Source organism: Bos taurus, chromosome 1 (assembly GCF_002263795.3).
Source record: "Bos taurus isolate L1 Dominette 01449 registration number 42190680 breed Hereford chromosome 1, ARS-UCD2.0, whole genome shotgun sequence".
Lineage (NCBI taxonomy): Eukaryota > Metazoa > Chordata > Mammalia > Artiodactyla > Bovidae > Bos > Bos taurus.
The window spans coordinates 127635626-127655492 of NC_037328.1; the positions used below are offsets into that span (position 1 = coordinate 127635626).

General features: G+C 42.7%; 1 long non-coding RNA gene across 1 annotated transcript in view; it reads right to left on the bottom strand.

Annotated features, from left to right (window-relative positions):
- Positions 1-1031: 1031 nt before the first annotated feature.
- LOC132345893 (uncharacterized) overlaps positions 1032-19867 on the bottom strand; it is a 47289-nt gene continuing 28453 nt past the window's right edge. The window contains exon 3 of the long non-coding RNA XR_009495446.1: positions 1032-19496. This is a non-coding gene — a long non-coding RNA (uncharacterized lncRNA). The remainder of the gene's footprint in view (positions 19497-19867) is intronic.

Below are 19867 nucleotides of genomic sequence, written 5' to 3' on the forward strand. Positions count from 1 at the left end.
AATCTGCCTGCCAATGCAGGGGACACAGGTTCAATGCTCCTGGTCAGGGAAGCCTGCACATGCCCCAGAGCAACTAAAGCCGTGTACTGCAACAACCGAAGCCACAGCCATGAGAAGCCTGCACTCCACAACAAAGAGTAGCCTCCGCTAACCACAACTAGAGAAAGCCCACAAGCAGCAACAAAGACCCAACACCACCAAAAATCAATCAATAATTAATTAAAAAAGGAATTTATGAAACATGTAAGTATAACTATAAAGCCAAGACTTCATACTTGTAAAGGATAAGTATGAGCCAAGCAACTGGTTAATTGTTCCCAAGCCAAATATTGCTAGCAGTGAGGTGAGCTCTCAGGAGCTCCCAGCACCTCCTCCTTGAGTCCTGAGCAGAGTTGTCTCCCTGACCCAGAGGTTTTTCACTTGCTTTTCTTTGGAGTTTTGCAACCCGTGTTTTATGGTTTTTAAAGCTTTGTCAAAATAATCAAGCACATTGTGAAGATAAAAGCAGTGGTTTTCTTACTTCCTCAGTCCTATTCTGCAAAGGCAACCACTTCTGACCTTCCAAAGCATTTTTTCTGGTGGGTACCTCCACATCCATGTGTGTGTTGCTTCGGTTGTGTCCAACTCTTTGCAACCCTATAGACTGTAGCGCGCCAGGCTCCTCTGTCCATGGTATTTCCCAGGCAAAGATACTGGAGTGAGTTGCCATGCCCTCCTCCAGGGGATCTTCCTGACATAGGGATTGAATCCCTGTCTCATGTCTCCTGCATTAGGAGGCAAGTTCTTTACCACTAGCACCACCTGGAAAGCCCAGATAACTCCATATGTTCCTTTTAATAATACGCTTATGTTGATATGCATGATGAGTCCCTTTTAAGAGAGTCGGGGTGGGGGAGTAGAGGAGAGAAGTGAGCTTACCAACAGAACAAAAATTTGAATTACATCTGACGTGTATATATATATATATATATATATATATATATATATATATATATATATAGCATACAACACTGTATGCTAAAAGGCATTGGAGTTATTTTTCAACATTCCAAGAAAAAAATGATTTCAATGTAAAAATCTCCTCCTCTTAGCCAAGGTGTCAATTAAATGTGAAAAGTGAATACAAGGTGGAGGAAAATTGATTGCTTATACATGCTTCCTAAAGAAGTTACTTAAGGATCTGGCTTCAGTAAACCAAGGGAGTAAAACCAAAAAGAACAAGATGTGGGATTTGGGAAATAATCGAATACAGGGAAGATGCTGAGTGATTCTGTTGCAGGAGCCTGGAGAGCAAACTGTCCAAATTGGAGTGTTTCAGCATTAAAGAGGGCTTCCCAGGTGGCACTAGTGGTAAAGAACCTGCCTGCCAATGCAGGAGACATAAGAGACAAGGGTTCGATTCCTGGGTCAGGAAGAGCCCCTGGAGGAGGCATGGCAACCCACTCCAGTATTCTTGCCTGGAGAATCGCATGGACAGAGGAGCCTGGTGGGTTACAGTCCATGGGGTCACAAAGAGTCAGACACGACTGAAGCAACCTAGCACGCACGGGGGCAACGAAGGAGATTTGAGAGACTGCTTGATCAGATAAGGAGGTTAGGTAGACTTGAGAATAAAATAATGGCAAAGATTCCCACAAAGGCAAATACAAACTCCCGGGAGGAAAAGCCAAAAAGCTATACAGGAAAAGATATGTAATCAGAGTGATTACTAGCCCAACGGCACACAGTACTTTCAGTCACAATAATGTAGACTCTTTTATTCATTTTCAATGCCTAGACTATTGAGAGAACACAAAAAACTCAGTTTGGTTCTCAGAACAGATTATAAACATCATAGAGGACCTCTTTGACATCCTTGATGTGTAAATTTTATAAGTCTAGGAGACTCATGGCTTTCACCTCTGGGGGAAACAATCTATATTTCACATTATCTGATTTTTCTTTCTGTAAATTCTGTTGGTCAGATGTAGGACATCCTAGATTAGCCTCTAACACTTTTTTCTCTTACAATTTCCATCTCTTTGTCCTTTCTCTGGGAGACTTCCTTGAATTTATATTCTAATGCTTCTGTTAAAATTTTCATATAAATGTGTTTTTTAACCTACAGGGACTATTTATACTTCTCTGATTATTTCTTTTTCATTGTATTCTGTTCTTTTACAATGAAATATCTTTTCAAATTTCTCTGAGGACTGTAGCAGGAGATTTCTTTCTTCCTTTCTGTTTCATGTCTTTACTCTTTTCTCTGGGTCACTCTTGTGTTCGGGTCCATCTATCTTTATGTTGTGACCATTCTTCACAACATCTTCAGTTGTCTTTACTTCAGAACGAGGCAATGAAATACTATTTTTTTTTTTTTTGCATAAAGGTTTCACCTTTCTGTTGTGGGTGACCTAGCTCTGCCTGTTACTTCCTGTGTGATCTTAGGCAAGTTAATTAACCACTCTGTTCTTCAGGTTCTCCTAGAGTTGTGAACATTCAATTAATTAATATATAATATATTCATTACAGTGCTATATAACTATTTGCTGCTTCTATTACTTTGACTATGATTACTTTGCAGAGATCCAGCTACAGAATTCCTAAATCCCAGACTTTCAGAGTCTTAGCTATGGGGCCATAACATATCGTGGAAAGCAGAACAAGGTTGTTAATACTTACTGAGAGGAGAGATGCAGAAGGGAATCCCTATCTGGCTGCCAAATGCGGTGAGAGGCCAATTGCTCCTTTGTGCCATTTTATCAGTCACCATAACTTCAGTCTCATCATTCACTCAGCGGCTGTTTATGAATTGCCTGGTGTCCCAAGTTCTGTCTTGCAAAAGGTTCCCTTCTCTGTTCTATCCTCCTCCAAATTCCCACTCATGTAACATAAACTTAGCTTCCTCTATTCTCTTTACTCTGCCACTGCCCCTCTATCCACTGTCTACCCTCCAGAAATTCTTGGAAACCTATTATCTGCTGAGAGTCCCTCTGCTATTACTGGTTCAGTTCAGTTCAGTCGCTCAGTCGTGTCCGACTCTTTGCAACCCCATGAATCGCAGCACACCAGGCCTCCCTGTCCATCACCAACTCCCGGAATTCACTCAGACTCACATCCATCAAGTCAGTGATGCCATCCAACCATCTCATCCTCTGTCATCCCCTTCTCCTCCTGCCCCCAATACCTCCCAGTATCAGAGTCTTTTCCAATGAGTTAACTCTTCGCATGAGGTGGCCAAAGTACTGGAGTTTCAGCTTTAGCATCAGTCCTTCCAAAAAAAATCCCAGGGCTGATCTCCTTCAGAATGGACTGGGTGGATCTCCTTGCAGTCCAAGGGACTCTTAAGAGTCTTCTCCAACACCACAGTTCAAAAGCATCAATTCTTCAGTGCTCAGCCTTCTTCACAGTCCAACTCTCACATCCATACATAACCACAGGAAAAACCATAGCCTTGACTAGACGGACCTGAGTTGGCAAAGTAATGTCTCTGCTTTTGAATATGCTGTCTAGGTTGGTCATAACTTTTCTTCCAAGGAGTAAGCATCTTTTAATTTCATGGCTGAAGTCACCATCTGCAGTGATTTTGGAACCCAGAAAAATAAAGTCTGACACTGTTTCCACTGTTTCCCCATCTATTTCCCATGAAGTGATGGGACCAGATGCCATGATCTTCGTTTTCTGAATGTTGAGCTTTAGGCCAACTTTTTCACTCTCCACTTTCACTTTCATCAAGAGGCTTTTGAGTTCCTCTTCACTTTCTGCCCTAAGGGTGGTGTCATCTGCATATCTGAGGTTATTGATATTTCTCCCGGCAATCTTGATTCCAGCTTGTGTTTCTTCCAGCCCAGCGTTTCTCATGATGTACTCTGCATATAAGTTAAATAAGCAGGGTGACAATATACAGCCTTGACGTACTCCTTTTCCTATTTGGAACCAGTCTGTTGTTCCACGTCCAGTTCTAACTGTTGCTTCCTGACCTGCATACAAATTTCTCAAGAGGCAGGTCAGGTAGTCTGGTATTCCCATCTATTACTGGTATTTATGACTTTTTCAAAGTCATTATTATCGTTTTAGTGGGGTTTTGGCAAGAATAAAACCAAGCATGCTTCATCTCCCATCTTTTTAATGATTTTTCTCATTTATATTAATATATGACATTGATTGATGTTTACATGTACAATCAAGCTTACATTCCAGGAATAAGTCCTACTTGGTCTTTATGCATTAGACATTTTAAAATTACTGGATTCAATTTGCTATTATTTTTTTATTTGAGTATAATTGCTTAAGGAACATGCGGACACAGAAGGGAAAGGGGAGGGTGGGATGAATTGAGAGATAAAGATTGACCTACATACACTACAGTGTGTAAAACAGATAGCTAGTGGGAACCTGCTGTAAAGCCCAGGAAGCTCAGTTCAGTGCTCTGTGATGGCCTGCAGGGGTGGGATGACATGGGGGTGGGAGGGACGTTCAAGAGGGAGGGGCTATGTATCTACATCCAGCTGATACACTTCATTGTACGGCAGAACGATGTCTGCCGTCTTTAATTAGGCATCCATACTCTCTCATGATAGATACAGCATCAGTTTCCGTGCTTGAAATCCTGGCTCATTAACAGGCTTTTCTTTCACTTGTAGGGTACTTTAAGTTTGGGCAAGATGTGGAAGGGAAGGAAGAAAGGAAGTAGTAGCCAAAGTGGCTTGCTACAGTTGAGGGCGCTTAGAGGACAGTCTACTAATGCATTCCCCTCCTGGAGTTCCCCTCCTGGAGTGATACAGTCAATCTGAATTTGCAGTCAGCAGAAGAAAGGGTTTTAGGCAAAGGTTCAGGAAAGATATTACAAGTAATGACCAACATAAATCACTTAAAGAGGGAGGTATAAATTACTTCCCCGTTTCGATGCAGTGATTGTGAGTATTTCGTTTACAGTAACTACTACCAGATAATTCCTCTGTGATGTTATTGCTGGAAGTCAGTGAGTACATCAGCTCAAGAATGAATGTGAGCTATTTCTGCAAAATACAAAAGAGTGGCAATTCTATTATGAATGACAATCATTCGTGGGCTCATGATGCACTATTTCCATTACATTTATCCTATGAATGTATTGAGTAAAACTAGGCCACTGCTTTCAAGTCCAAGATAGTAGAATTCACAACCATTTATGATATTTAAGTATTTTAAAATTTTACTGGTAAGTAATAATAATTTCCATAGATTCTGAGAGGCCCTTAAAAGAAATAATTACAGAATATAATATATTGGTACCTACAACCTTAATTAAAGAATTTCCAAAGGCTTCAGAGGAGCCTGGAAAATCCCATGGATGGAGGAGCCTGGTGGGCTGCGATCTATGGGGTCGCACAGAGTCGGACACAACTGAAGTGACTTAGCAGCAGCAGCATGGAGGAGCCTGGTAGGCTGCAGTCCATGGGGTTGCTAGGAGTCAGACACGACTGAGCAACTTCACTTTCACTTTTCACTTTCATGCATTGGAGAAGGAAATGGCAGCCCACTCCAGTGTTCTTGCCTGGAGAATCCCAGGGACGGGGGAGCCTGGTGGGCTGCCGTCTATGGGGTTGCACAGAGTTGGACACGACTGAAGCGACTTAGCAGCAGCAGCAGCAGCTTTTGTTAAGGGCTTCCCTGGTGGCTCAGTGGTAAGCAATCCGCCCGCCAGTGCAGGAGATGTGAGTTCAATCCCTGGGCCAGGAAGATGCCCTGGAGCAGAAAATGGCAACCCACTCCAGTATACTTGCCTGGGAAATCCCACGTATAGGGGAGCCTGACGGGCTATAGTCCATGAGTTGCAAAGAGTCGGATACAACTTACTGACTAAACTCAAAAGTTTTGTTAAAGAAAAATTTCTTCTTAATTGAAGTATAGTTGATTTACAATATTGTGTTAAAAATACGTTTTTAACATGATATATGTTATTCTCTGCCCAGAACAATAGAAATTACCACATGTTTACAACAGAGGTAATTTAATGCAGGGAATTGGTTACACAGTTGATGGACGATCTGAGAAGCTTAGATTACTGATAGTGCAAGTCACTGCCCAGACTGGGCCAGAGGGAAAGTCATAGAAGATGGTGTTACCAGAGCCCAGAGGCTGGGGTCACTAATGGTGGCTGGAAGCACAGCTGGTCCTATTAGCAAGGGCTGGAACCTTGCTAAGGTATTATCAGAAATGTCACAAAAAGGCCAGAGGCTTCCTGGGAGAGATACACCCTGACTTTCCCCTTACCCTAATCCAGTGCTTCTCATCGCCTGAACCAGGCTGGAACACATGTGACCTCAGTTCAGTTCAGTTCAGTTCAGTTCTGTCACTCAGTCATGTCAGACTCTTTGCGACCTCATGGACAACAGCATGCAAGGCTTCCCTGTCCATCACCAACTCCTGAAACTTGCTCAGACTCCTGTCCATCTAGTTGATGATGCCATCCAACCATCTCATTCTCTGTCATCCCCTTTTCCTCCTGCCTTCAATCTCTCTGAGCATCAGGGTCTTTTCAAATGAGTCGGTTCTTCACATCAGGTGGCCAAAGTATTGGAGTTTCAGCTTCAGCATCAGTCCTTCCAGTGAAAATTCAGGACTGATTTCCTTTAGGATTGAATGGTTGGATCACCTTGCTGTCCAAGGGACTCTCAAGAGTCTTATCCAACACCACAGTTCAAAAGCATCAATTCTTTGGCGCTCAACTTTCTTTATAGTCCAACTCTCACGTCCATACATGACTACTGGAAAAACCATAGCTTTGACTAAGATGGACCATTGTTGGCAAAGTAATGTCTCTGGTTTTTAGTATGCTGTCTAGGTTGGTCATAGCTTTTTTTCCAAGGAGCAAGCATCTATTAATTTCATGGCTGCAGTCACCATATGCAATGATTTCAGGGGCCCTGAAAATAAAGTCTGTCACTGTTTCCATTGTTTTCCCATCTATTTGCCATGAAGTGATGGGACTGGATGCCATAATCTTCATTTTCTAAATGTTGAGGTTTAAGCCAGCTTTTTCACTCTCTTCTTTCACTTTCATGAAGAGGCTTTTTAGTTCTTCGCTTTCTGCCATATCATCTACATATGATATGGCATATGTCATCTGTATATCTGAGGTTGTTGATATTTCTCCCATCAATCCTGATTCCAGCTTGTGCTTCATCCAGCCTGGCATTTCGGATGATGTACTCTGCATATAAGTTAAATAATCAGGGTGACAATATACAGCCTTGATGTACTCCTTTCCCAGTTTGGAACTAGCCTGTTGTTCCATGTCCAGTTCTAACTGTTGCTTCTAGACCTGCATACAGATTTCTCAGGAGGCAGGTAAGGTGGTCTGGTATTCCCATCTCTTTAAGAATTTTCCACAGTTTGTTGTGATCACACAGTCAAAGGCTTTGGTGTAATCAATAAAGCAGAAGTAGATGTTTTTCTGGAATTCTCTTGCTTTTTCGATGATCCAACAGATGTTGGCAATTTGATCTCTGGTCCTCTGCTTTTTCTAAATCCAGCTTGAACATCTGGAAGCTCATGGTTCACATACTGTTGAAGACTGACTTGGAGAATATTGAGCATTACTTTGCTATCGTGTGAAATGAGTGCAATTGTGCAGTAGTTTGAATGTACTTTGTCCTTACCTTTCTTTGGAAGTGGAATGAAAAGTGACCTTCTGCAGTCCTGTGGCCACTGCTGAGTTTTCCAAATTTGCTAGCTTATTGAGTGCAACACTTTCACAGCATCATCTTTTAGGATTTGAAATAGCTCAACTAGAATTCCATCACCTCCACTAGCTTTGTTTGTAGTGATGCTTCCTAAGGCCCACTTGACCTCACATTCCGGGATGTCTGGCTCTAGATGAGTGATCACATCATCACGGTTATCTGGGCCATGAAGATCTTTTTTTGTATAATTCTTCTGTGTATTCTTGGCACCTCTTCTTAATATCTTCTGCTTCTGTTAGGTCCATACCATTTCTGTCCTTTATTGTGCCCATCTTTGCATGAAATGTTCCCATGATATCTCTAATTTTCTTGCAGAGATCTCTAGTCTTTCCCATTCTATTGTTTTCCTCTATTTCTTTGCATTGATCACTAAGGAAGGCTTTCTTATCTCTCCTTGCTATTCTTTGGAACTCTGCATTCAAATGGGTATATCTTTCCTTTTCTCCTTTGCCTTTAGCTTCTCTTCTTTTTCTCAGCTATTTGTAAGGCCTCCTCAGACAGCCATTTTGCCTTTTTGCATTTCTTTTTCTTGGGGATGGTCTTGATCACTGCCTTCTGTACGATGTCCATTCCTAGTTCATCAGGCACTCTGTCTATCAGATCTAGTCCCTTGACTCTATTTCTTACTTCAACTGTATAATCGTAAGGGATTTGATTTAGGTCATACCTGAATGATCTAGAGGTTTTCCCTACTTTCTTCAATTTAAGTCTGAATTTGGCAATAAGGAGTTCATGATCTGAGTGACAGTCAGCTCCCAGTCTTGTTTTTGCTGACTGTATAGAGCTTCTCTATCTTTGGCTGCAAAGAATATAATCAGTCTGATTTTGGTGTTGACCATCTGGTGATGTCCATGTGTAGAGTCTTTTCTTGTGTTGTTGGAAGAGGGTGTTTGCTATGACCAGTGCATTCTCTTGGCACAACTCTGTTAGTCTTTGCCCTGCTTCATTTTGTTCTCCAAGGCCAAAGTTGCCTGTTATTCCAGGTATGTCTTGACTTCCTACTTTTGCATTCCCCTATGATGAAAAGGGCATCTTTTTTTGGTGTTAGTTCTAGAACGTGTTGTAGGTCTTCATAGAACCATTCAGCTTCAGCTTCTTCAGCATTACTGGTCGGGGCATAGACTTGGATTACTGTGATATTGAATGGTTTGCCTTGGAAAGGAACAGAGAGCATTCTGTAGTTTTTGAGATTGCATCCAAGTACTGCATTTTGCACTCTTTTGTTAACCATGAGGGATACTCCATTTCTTTCATGGGATTCTTGCCCACAGTAGTAGATATAATGGTCATCTGAATTAAATTTGCCCATTCCAATCCATTTTAGTTCACTGATTCCTAAAATGTTGATGGTCACTCTTGCTATCTCCTGTTTGACCACTTCCAATTTACCTTGATTCATGGACCTACCATTCCAGGTTTCTATGCAATATTGTTCTTTACAGCATCAGAGTTTACTTCTATCACCAGTCACATCCACAACTGAGCATTGCTTTCACTTTGGCTCCTTCTTCATTCTTTCTGGAGTTATTTCTTCACTCTTCTTCAGTAGCATATTGGACACCTACCAACCTGGAGAGTTCATTTTTCATTGTCATAATTTTTTCCTTTTCATACTGTTCATGGGGTTGTCAAGGCAAGAATATTGAAGTGTTGCCATTCCCTTTTCCAGTGGACCACATCTTGTCAAAATTCTCCACCATGACCCGTCTGTTTTGGGTGGCCCTACACAGCATGACTCATTGTTTCATTGAATTAGACAAGGCTGTGATCCATGTGATCAGTTTAGTTAGTTTTCTGTGATTGTGGTTTTCATTCTATCTGCCCTCTGATGGATAAGGATAAGAGGCTTATGGAAGCTTCCTGATGGGAGAGACTGACTGCAAGGGAAACTGGGTCTTGTTTTGATGGGCGGGGCCATGCTCAGTAAATCTTTAATCCAATTTTCTGTTGATGGGCGGGGCTGTGTTCCCTCCATTGTTTGATCCTAGACCAAACTATGGTGGAGGTAATGAAGATAATGGCAACCTCCTGCAAAAGGTCCTATGCACACACTGCCGCACTCAGTGCCCCTGACCCTGCAGCAGGCTACTGCCCACCCTCCATTGAAGACTCTTGGGTGCTCACAGGTAAGTCTAGGTCAGTCTCTTGTAGGATCACTGCCCCTTTCTCCTTGGTCCTGATGCACACAAGGTTTTGTTTGTGCCCTCCAAGAGTCTGTTTCCCCAGTCTCCCATGCAAGTTCTGTAATCAAATTCCACAGGCCTCCAAATTCCCTGGGGGTTCTCAGTCCATTTGCCAGATTCCCAGTTTGGGAAATCTGTTGTGAGTCCTAGAACTTTCTTAAGATTGTGAGAATTTATCTGGTATAATTGTTCTGCAGTTTGTGTGTTGTCTGTTTTGCGACTGTATGGTGGGGTTAATTTCAGGGAGCGAGCTCCGCCCCTGGCAAAGGTCATGAGGAAGGAGGCTTGGCATACGCAAAGGCGGGATCAAGCCTCAGGAGTCTCCTTGGAAATTCTCGAGCAATCTACCCCCAAAACCAGAGTCTGCCTACTTTCTGCTTTGTGCTTTCACCTGTCCCCACTACCTCTCTCAGAAAAAAGAGTTAGCTTACAGCTCCAGTTAATAATTCCTGGGTGTGACAGTGTTTCAACCTACAAACTCCCTTGGAAGTCCTCTAGCCTGCCTGAATAGGTTTTTCTGACCACATGTGATTGCTCAGAGCTCCAAACTGTGAGAGGCATGAGATGTTCTAAACTGTCTAAATACAGATTCCTTTGAGCAGTCAAAAGATTGATTAGAAATTGTATTGGTGAAGGGATTTTCACTTGTTGGGCCAATATTTGCTGCTAAGTCTCCATATCCCTTACCTGCTGTGTTCCTGGCAGTGTATTGATTAATATAATTGGTGTAAATAGTAGCTTTAATGTTTGTAACCTGGGACCCTTGAGTTAATTCTTTTTCTTGTTATAGCCCACCACACCTTTGCTCTGTAGGAATGCAACTTTAATACATTTTGGAGGCTGGCGCCTGACTTTAGAATAATCACCTTTAGAGGAAAAGGCCTCCGGGCCAGAAGATGATGCAAATCACCTAAACTTTTGCATATGATAAGTTTGCAGGAAGAAAGCCTGGCTTACTGCATGACTCTACCCCTTCCCCCATTATCTTCTATGCATAACTTAAGGTATAAAAACTACTTTGGAAAATAAAGTGCGGGCCTTGTTCACCGAAACTTAGTCTCACCATGTCGTTCTTTCTCTTACCTTCTGGCTGAATTATTCAGCCTCTTTTCTCCACTGAATTTCCTCACTGAGCTATCCTTATTCTATTACTCTTTATATCCTTAATTAACGTTTAATTAAGCAGTTGTTTCCTGATCCTCGCCAATGCCGTCCCCGCTTGGAATTCCCTGGATCCACTGGGGCTGGACCCCGGCAGTTAATAGTGACCTCTTCCAGGAGGGCTTATGCCACAGGTCTGCTGCCCCCAGAGTCCCTGCCCCTGTGGCAGGCTACTGCTGACCTATACCTTTGCAGGAGACTCAAACACAGGTCTGGCTCAGACACAAGATGGTATAGTAGAAGGACGTGTGCTCATCTTCTCCTGCAAGAACCCCAAAATTGTAACTCACTGCTGAATAACCATCAATATAACAATGTTGAATTCCATGAAAAAAAGATACCCCACATCCAAGGACAAAGGAGAAGCCCCAGCAAGATGGTAGGAGGGGCAAAATCGCATTTAGAATCAAACCCCATACCCACCAGAGATGCTCGGAGGGCTCAAACAAAGCACATCAGGGCCCAGAGACCCCACAGAGACTGAGTCAGGTGACCTGGAAACCTGGTAAACCACAGTGGCCAGTTCTCCTGAGACTCAGTAAAGCAGAAAAGGTGAGGAATGAATCTGAGACAAATAGGCCCATGATGTGAGCAACATGAACATAATATTACAGTATGGACATGCATTAGGTTAAATATATAAGTGTCTATGTATAATATAAACTTATGTGTGTATATCAATACCTCTGCAGCTCTGTTTGCATTCAGATGAAACTGAATGGGTTTCATCAATGGGTTAAGATCAGATTCAAGAGATTTCCCTGGTGGTCCAATGGCTAAGACTCCCTGCTCCCAGTGCAGGAGGCCCAGGTTTGATCCCTGGTCAGGGCGCTAGATCCCACATGCCACAACTAAGACTGGGCACAGCCCCCTCCCCTCCCCCCAAAATTAGGTTCAAATGAGCCATAAATTATTGCTAATATAGCTGCCAATTAAATGACACTATCATTTTTAAAATCAGGAAACACATTAACCAGCTTTTGGATGTGGAAACCATTTCCTTCCTCTCATTTTATCTCTAATTCTAACACTAGAAGCCTAACATCTAAGATATACAACTACAGTTTCCATGATGGCAAAAGTGCTCATGCACACAGAACACACACTCTGTATGGCTTTTGAACTGACACCACCTAAATTTAAGATTCTTCAGCAAATGTCATGAGTATAAAAGAAGAATATTTTGAAACCCCAGCTTTGCTTAAAAAATGAAGAATAGTTCTTTGATTCTTCCTTTATAAAAGCTAGTAGTGGAAGTACTGGGCAGCTGTTCTCTCACATTAATTTCCTCCTGGCAGACAGCAGAATAAAACATTCATGGTAGACAGTGCCTTCTTTCAGGGATTCTGAAATCTACTGGGTTTGTGCACCTTAGTCTTCTTCAGATGTGAGCACTAAGTCATAAAGGAAACGGGAGAGTCTGAGACATGCCTTCTGCCTGAGCTTTCTAGAAAGTCTGATGCTACACAGAGCAGGCCAGGCTGGAGCAAATTGTACATTGACTCATTTCCTATTTACCCTGAGTCTGAATGTCTCACCCCAACTCCCTTAACAAGACTTTCAAACCAAGGGGAAATAAAAACATTAAGAGACTGTAGACTGAGCTGCCCTTTTCACCCTCACCCTTTGCTGTAATGGAACAATAGCTTGGATGAACAAAAGGAAACTGTACAATTAATTCTAAGTAATTATAATAAAAAGGGGTAGAAGGGAGAAAATGAGAAAGAGTAGCATAAATTAAAGGGGGAGGAGCTACCAAAGAAACTTCCCAGCTAATGGGAAGTATTTATCTCAAGGCTGCTATCCTCACCCCCACCCCAGCCTCACAGTTATTCACAGTGACTCCTGGTAATTGGTTAGCCCTGTGGGCTGATCCCGGATCATTTGACTAGCTGAACTCCCAAGCTTGCTAAGTCAGATGGTGGGATGAAAAACCAGGTGCCAGTATTTTTTTTTAACATCCCTGTGATTCTTCTTTTTTGGCTGGGGTTGCAGGGATGAGGGGAGTGGGGGGTGGGGAGCAGCAGGGAGGAGGCCTGCAGAACTTGCCCGGCCAGGGGTCAAACCCTCAGTCCTTGCAGTGGAAGTGCTGAGTCATCCAGACAGGATTGAAAACTTGGAGGTTACCTCCTGCCTTGGGCTGAACGTGGTCAAAGGGTGAACGCTGGGGTTTGGAAGGTGATTTCTTTAACTGGTAAGAAATCATAGTCACTATTTAGGGAACTGGCTGCCAGTAGAGGGTTGTTCCAGGAAATTTCTTCCCAGAGAGTAGCCTCACGAAGCCAGAAACTACTATCCCAGCCCCTGCTGAGGAGAGGCACTGCAGGCTCTGAGCACAAGTTCTTGGTGGGGGAGGAGGTTGAGCTTGTCTTCTGAGAGGCCTTTGGGGACTCCACAGCGGTGTTTTCAGTTGCCACCAAGATGGGAGCTTTGAGAGGAAGCTAAATTGTTGGAATGGGTAAAGGAGGGATGGGGAGGGAAACTATTAGACTGGTGAAAAAGTAATTGTGGTTTCAGACCATGAATTTTAAATCATTACAGCTAAGCTCAAACACATCTTTATTAATTAAAATAGGAACCATTACAATCAACATATTTTTGCCAATGAGACATAACTTTGCTTATTCCTGTAGCATAAAAATCTGTGCTTCGGGATTTGATGAACTCTTGAAAGTATTTTCTGCCTCCTGCTAGTTGTGGAAGCATTTTCTCTGGAAAAAGTTGTCGAGATACTTGAAGAGGTGATAGTCAGTTGGTGAGAGGTCAGGTGAATATGACAGATGAAGCAAAACTTTGTAGCCCAATTCATTCAACTTTCGAAGTGTTGGTTGTGCAATATTCGGTCAGGCATTGTTGTGGTCCTTTCTGTTGACCAATGCCAGCTGCCGATGTTGCAGCTTTTGGTGCATCTCATTGATTTGCTGATCATACTTCTCAGAAGTAATGGTTTTGTCAGGATTCAGAAAACTATAGTAGATCATACCGGCAGCAGACCACCAAACAGTGACCATGATCTTTTTTGTTTTTGGTGCAAGTTTGGGACTTCCTTGGTGGCTCAGATGGTAAAGCATCTGCCTACAATGCAGGAGACCTGGGTTCGATCCCTGGGTCAGGAAGATCCTCTGGAGAAGGAAATGGCAACCCACTCCAGTACTCTTGCCTGGAAAATCCCATGGACAGAGGAGCATGGTAGGCTCCTACAGTCCATGGGGTCACAAAGAGTCCAACACGACTGAGCGACTTCACTCACTCACTCACTGGCTTTGGGAAGTACTTTGGAGCTTCTTCGAAGTCCAACCACTGAACTGGTGATGGCCAGTTGTCGTTTAAAATCCACTTTTCGTTGCATGTCACAATCTGATCAAGAAATGGTTTGTTGTTGTTTTGTAGAATAAGAGAAGATGACACTTCAAAAAAGACAATTTTTTTGATTTGTGGTCAGTTCATGAGGCACCCACTTTTTCACCTTTCCAATTTGCTTCAAACGCCAAATGACCGTAGAATGGTCAACATTGAGTTCTTGAGCAACTTCTCATGTAGTTGTAAGATCAGCTTTGATGATGGCTCTCAATTGTCATTGTCAACTTCTGATAGCTCCCTTATTCAGCTTCTTTCTTTTGCAAAAGTTCTCAGAACATGTCCAGGGAAGGGTTGCAGATATACAGTAAAGTTTATATCCTTGATGACAAGCAGTGTCCAGATATATATCAGGCCCAGCTACCTTCTCAGGAAGATAGAAAATTACTTTTATTTCTTCCCTAGAATTGGAGCTTTCCAGGTGGTGCTAGCAATAAAGAACCTACCTGCTAATGCAGGAGCATAAAGGACTCAGATTCAATCCCTGGGTAAGGAAGATCCCTTGGAAGAGGGCATGGCAACCCACTCCAGTATTATTGCTTGGAGAATCCCATGGACAGAGGAGCCTGGCAGGCTACAGCCCATAGTGTTGCAAAGAGTTGGACACGACTGAAGCGACTTGGCACAGGATTAACAGAAGGGCTTCTTGTCATACCAACTGTAGTGGGCAGAATAATGACCCCCAAAAGATGTCCACATCCTACTCCCTAGAAGCTATGGACATGTTACTTCACATGGCAAAGGGGGCTTTGCAGAAGTGGTTAAGGTCATGAACCTTGAGGCAGGAAGATTATGCTGGATTATCTGGGTGAACACATTATAAGGATTTCACAGGAGTCCTTAGCCTTCCCAGCTGACGTCAGTAAGGGAGGCGTGACTATGGAAGAAGGGCTGCGGGGATACAATGTCACTGACTTTGAAGACGGAGGACAAGAGCCACGAGCCAAGGAAGGTGGCCAGCTTCTATAGCTGGGAGGATGGGGAGAGTGGTTCTCCCCAGGAGCCCCCAGAAGGAAACACAGCCCTGTTGACACCTTGACTTTGGTCCAGTGGGACCCTTGTCAATCCACTCACCCAGAGAACTGTCAGATAATAAGTATGTGTTTTAAGCCACCAAGTATTGGGTTGGCCAAAAAGTTCCTTTGGTTTTTAAATAAAAAATAAAAGACACATTTTTGGTTTTCACCAACAACTCTATGGAACAATGTATTCACTGTTTTGTTCCACTATCTTCTGCCATTTTTCAGACAACTTCATAATTCCATCTTCCCAAAACTTTTTGTCTTTCTGAGCAAAGAATAGTTCCATGTGCCTTTTATAGTTTTCCAGGGAATTTAATTTTTTTCCATTAAGAGAATCTTGTAAAGACTGAAATAAATGGCAATCCGGAGGTGCAATGTCTGGTGATTACAGTGGATGAATCAGAATTTCCCAGCCAAGCTGTAACAGTTCTTGTTTGGTCATCAGAGAAACATGTGGTCTTACGTTATCCTGGCGGAAGATTTTGCATTTTCTGCTGACTAATTCCAGACACTTTTCCTCCAGTGCTGCTTTTAGTTGGTTTAAGTGGGAAGAGTACCTGCTGGAACTAATCATTTGGTTTTCTGAGAAGGAGTTCATACCCTTCCAGTCCCACCATATACACAACATCACCTTCTTTGGATGAAGCCCAGCCTTTGGTGTGGTGGTTGGTGGTTCATTTGACTTGCCCTATGATCTCTTCTGTCCCACATTATTATACACTATCCACTTTTTATCACCTGTCACAACTTGTTTTTAAAAAGGAACATTTTCATTACATTTAAGTAGAGAATCACATGTGGAAATATGGTCAAGAAGGATTTTTTTTTTCTTAAAGTATGTGCAACCCAAACATCAAAGTGATTGATGAAACCAAGCTGGTGCAAATGATTTTCAAGGCTTGATTTGGATATTTTAAGTATATCGGCTAAATCCTTCAAGGCCTAATGATGGTTGTTCTTAATTAATGTCTCAATTTGACCATTATCAGCTTCAACTGGTCTACCAAACCATGAGCATCATCCAGCGAGAAATCTCCAGCACAAAACTTCACAACCCATTTTTGCCCTGTTTGATCAGTCATAGCAACTTCTCCATACATTGTGCAGATCTTTTTTTGCATTTCAGCTATGTTTTTAGCTTTCTTGAAATAATAAAGCATAATATGCCAGAAACGTTGCTTGTTTCCATCCAACTTCAATGTTAAAATGACTACACAAAATTGACCAATTTTGATGTTTTTAAAAAATGCACATTGATATGACAGCTGTCACAATACAATCTAAGAAAATTGTTTTGAATGAAGTTAAAGACAACTAAGTGCCACTAGAGCCATCTTACAGAAAACACCAAATGCCCTTTATTGCTAACCCAATATATGGTGGTTTTTCCAGCAACAATGGAAAACTATTACAGAGCTGACTAAGAGGTAACCAAAGTTGACCAGAGTTTAAGGTCTCTTGTCCTGCTATTATTAGAATACAAAGTACACCCGGGTTCTTAAGGCAAATGGGACACGTGAAGCAAATTTTGTACTTTGGACTTACTATTAGAGCCACAACCCCCAGAGTTCCCAGGATCCAAGTTTTCTCTCTTCTACTGTTAGAGATTCTTGGATGGAAAAGTTTGAGAATCACTCAGAAGAGACTCCACTGGCCTCATTCATAATTTGCACAATGGAGCGTATCACTGTGGCATGCAGACAAGAGAGAAAACTGACATGAATCTGAGCCATGTAACCTTCTCAAGGATACACCGTGTTTGAGGCACAGCTTTTATGGTTATTCTTTACCCAGAAGGAGGATCATACTTTGGTATCTGCTTGATCTTGGCTTTACCATGGTCACTCAAAATGTCAGTCCATTTCTTTCTCTTCAGTGGCTCCAGAAATTTTCACTTGGTCTGCCTTGAAATCTTCAACCAGCAGAGAGCCAAGCATACCACCCTCTGCTCTATGGACCAGAAGACCATGTGTGGACAGGAAATCTAAGCATGCTGTGGTCTTAGGCACCGTCTTCCAGCATCTGTGACCACCAGGGGCGGGGCAACCCACCCGCTCAGCCCACTTTGCTCAGAGTTCTTTTCCACCATCTTCCCTCCTCCACTCCTGGGAGCTGTCCAGCCTGCAGTTTGGAGGGCTCATATTTTGGCCTCATGCCAAGTCTGTCTCCAAGGGCTGCATGTCTGCTCCCAGATTCTCCAGTCACACTGACTTTATGACTTAACACCAGAGCTCCCAGTGATGCTGCTGTCCTGCTCCTCAGATGGAACCTCCTGGAATCCTGAGGAAGGTCCGAAGTTTTCACTGGAGTCTGTCTCCACTACTGGGGTCTTGTATACTGTGAATTGGCCATTTTTTCCCTTTGCCAGTTTTTTAATTGGGCTATTAATCTTTTCATTATTGAGCTGTAAAAGTTATTACACATTCTAGATACAAGTCCCTTACCAGAAATACAATTTACGGGACTTCCCTGGCCATCCAGTGGTTAAGACTTTGCCTTCCAATGGAGGGGGTGAGGGTTCAGTCACTGGTCAGAGAGTTAAGATCTCAGATGCCTCTTGGCCAAAAAAACAAAACATAAAACAGAAGCCGTATTGTTACAAGTTCTATAAAGACTTTTAAAAAATGACCCACATCAAAAAAATCTTAAAAGAGAAATACAATTTGCAAATATTATATTTTCTCCTATTCTGTGGGCTGACTTCTCTAGCATAGTAGGTATTCAATGGATCCAATTGAATTCCTCTTAGGCCTAAGGCAAAGCCTTTACCTTCCACTAAACTTCAAATTTATTTCTTAGAGTATAAGAAAAGACAAATAAAAATAAACAATATGAGTAATGTGGACTGGACATATGCATTTTTGAAAAAATCTAAAATGTGTTTTTTTCTTTTTTGGCCATGCCACATGACTTATGAGATCTTAGTTCCCTGACCAGGGGTTGAACCCATGCCCTGTGCAGTGGAAACATGGAGTCTTAGCCACTGGACTTCCAGGGAAATCCTGTAAAATATAAGTGGTTTCTAAACAACAGATTTTAACAAAGCACTTAATCTTTCCAGGCCTCAATTTCCTCTGCTGTAAACTGGAGAGCAATTTGGGAGCTTGAACTTGATTATCTCTTAAGTTTGTTTCTACTCTAAAATTTAACAAATTTAATAATAACAGAGGTTGAGACCATTCCTCATGGTATGCTGGGTTTAGAGCAAACCACTTCAGAGTAATGACCCTGTCTGTCTTGCTTGCTCCTGTATTCCAAGTACAAAGTGCTGTGAGCTACATATAGTAGGTAATTAGCTAGATGAATGGAGAAGGAAATGGCAACCCACTCCAGTATTCTTGCCTAGAGGATCCTGTGGACAGAGGAGTCTGGTGGGTTGCCATCTACGGGGTTGCACAGAGTCGGATCACGACTGAAGCGACTTAGCACGCATGCATGCATTGGAGAAGGAAATGGCAACCCACTCCAGTATTCTTGCCTGGAGAATTCCGTGGACAGAGGAGCCTGGTGGGCTGCCATCTATGGGGTTGCACAGAGTCGGACACGACTGAAGCAACTTAGCAGCAGCAGCAGCAGCTACATGAATCAGATCAGATCAGATCAGATCAGTCGCTCAGTCGTGTCCAACTCTTTGCCACCCCATGAATTGCAGCCCGCCAGGCCTCCCTGTCCAACACCAACTCCCGGAGTTCACTGAGACTCACGTCCATCGAGACAGTGATGCCATCCAGCCATCTTATCTTCTGTCGTCCTCTTCTCCTCCTGCCCCCAATTCCTCCCAGCATCAGAGTCTTTTCCAATGAGTCAACTCTTCGCATGAGGTGGCCAAAGTACTGGAGTTCAGCTTCAGCATCATTCCTTCCAAAGAAATCCCAGGGCTGATCTCCTTCAGAATGGACTGGCTGGATCTCCTTGCAGTCCAAGGGATGAATAGTTCTACTCAATTCCCAGTAGTAAACTCATTAAGTGCCACACTTGTAAATGCATCAATGTTTCCCAAGTGTATCTCTAGTGTGGATTCAGTTCTGATGGATCCATTGGCTGATTCAGCACTTCCATCTGCAGGTCTAACAGTCATCACAATGGCAATGTGTCAAAAACAGAACTCTTGATTCTCCTCACCTCCCCATATTTACTCCCTACTCCCACACCAGATTTTCTCACTTCAGTAATGGTACCATCTCCAATGAGATGCTCAGGCAAAAACCTAGGAGTCATTCTTAACTGCTCTTCTTTCTCCTTAAGGGTTATCCAATTCACCAAAAAGCTTTATCAGTTCTACTTCCAAAACATGCTAATTCAGCCACTCTTAGCCACTCAGCTTACCACTCTGGCTCATACCACTATCTTCTCTTCCCAGGATTCCTACCGGGCCTTCTAACTGAGGTCCTTGAATCTACACTACCCTACCTACAATATTCCTTCTTATGGGAGACGG